Source organism: Acanthisitta chloris, unplaced genomic scaffold, assembly GCF_000695815.1.
Source record: "Acanthisitta chloris isolate BGI_N310 unplaced genomic scaffold, ASM69581v1 scaffold17742, whole genome shotgun sequence".
Taxonomy (NCBI): domain Eukaryota; kingdom Metazoa; phylum Chordata; class Aves; order Passeriformes; family Acanthisittidae; genus Acanthisitta; species Acanthisitta chloris.
The window spans coordinates 4325-6358 of record NW_008660097.1 but is presented as its reverse complement, the minus strand read 5'-3'; positions in this window follow the sequence as shown (position 1 = coordinate 6358).

The window sequence follows — 2034 nt, the reverse complement described above, 5'->3', positions numbered from 1 at the left end:
AGGGATCCACTGCAAATCCTTCTCTCTGCAGGGAAAGAAATCCTCTGGCCCCAAGGTTAGTCCTAGGGAAGCTCAGAAATGTGTCTGTCCCATCACTCTGTGCCCTCTTCCTTTCCTAGCTCAGTTGAGGCTCTAAAGAATAGCTTGTTTTTTTGAGCAGCAGGCTGAAGACCAGTTTCCTATGAATTTGCTTCCTGTCTCAAGTTTCCATTGTGCAAGCCCCAGCTCAGCACCCTTTCGTTACCAGCTCTTCCCTGCAACAGCCTTCCCATTATACACAAGGTGCTCCAGCTCACACCTCAACACCCACAGCTCTTCCAGCCTTCCCACCTCCTTCTCCTTACACTTCCCTAGCCATCATCTTGAGCTCCCCCAAACCTCAAAGTGGTGGAATTTCCTTCTAGTCACTCTCCTTTTGCCTAATGTTGTGATAGTGCCAGTTCCTCTGCCCCTACCTGTGTCTCCTGCCATGCTGGCCACGCTCCTGGCCCAAAGTTTGGCTGCCTGTCAGATGGCACAGATGCCCCAACTGCCCAGCCTTCTCCTGCTAAAATCAAAAGGATTTCTCTCTCTCTTCTGCCTTCTCTGAAGGCACTGAAAGAAAGATGCATAACTACGATCTTTATGAAAATTGGTCCATAGGATAAACAAGCTTAACTATCTTTTAAAGACTGTCTCAATATATACTTTATCAAAGGGATTTCTTTGCCACTTGTAAAAATATGTATTCCACTTGCTAATGATGGTTTAATATTCCATATTACCTTCACAAGAAAAAGCCTGTTTACAAAACAGATGTATTTTCCTAATTTTAGGAAGGCTTATTCCATGAGTTTTTCTGTGTTCCTGTGAGCTGGTGTCCTTGCCTGAAACTGATGAGTGACCACATTTTGCATTTTAACTGCTTTTGCTCATCCCCAGAGGTGAAAGAACAGATTCACTGATGTGGCTGTATAATACAGCTCTGCAGACTTATCCCTACTCATGGTTATTTTAAGTTATGTTTACAAACAACATGAACTCAACACTGAAAGGTATTTGCACTCAAATTCTCTAGCATCCCCTTCCCAAGGTTGCTCCCTAAATTTGTTACATCTTGTACGTAGCTTAACTTTAAATAGACTAAATACAGTCACATTTCTTTTCCTAAAGAGACTTCAAGTTGATTTGATACGTTATAGTACTGGCTTTTCCATTCTCCCATCTTCTGTATAGAAAAGAGGTCATTCAATACCAAAAGCCAATTTCTGAAAAAGAGTTGGCCTGTGAAACTAGTGCCATCTGAATTCTCCCAATCTATCTTTTCTAAAACTTTCTCTGATTTTAATACATAAATGATGAGCAAACATGTTTCCTGCAGCTCAGCTGCACATCAAATCAAATTCACAGGACAAAAATAACCCCCCAAATACCTTCTCAGAGAAACTGTGCAAGACAAGAAAACTGTACTGCTTTGAGAAATCATAAAGGCAACAAAAAATTTCCAAACCAGAATTCCTCTGACAGAAATCACTGAAACAGGTCATACCAATCAATATGGCAAATATGAATCCTTAAGAAGCCTCCAACAACTTCTCACTCCAATACCAAGAGAAATTAAGGAAGGAAACCCTCCTCCAGAAGTGACCTTTAAACTATTAAAATCCACAGCAAAACCACCAACAAGTGTCTCAATACAACTGAGTTCTTGGAAACTGCTTCCCCTTTAAAGGACTAGAGGTCTACTAAATGGTGCCCTTTAAATATCCTGTATCAATGCTAGAGAAATCAGTTTTAGGTCTAAATATGTAGCTGGAAATATAAAAATTAAGGCTGCTGAGTAAAGCCATTAGCTCAACCTGTGGCAATTAGAGAATTAAATTTTTGTATATTTACATCTATTGCTATATTTTTATATATCAATAGATTCTTTTTCATAACAAGTCAGATTTTAGTATCATGTATTCACCTTTTTATGGTAAAAATTAGTTTTCCATCAGTGAAATTGTTGGAACAAGACCAGAGGAGGATACAAGTTGCTAAGAGGACTGGAGC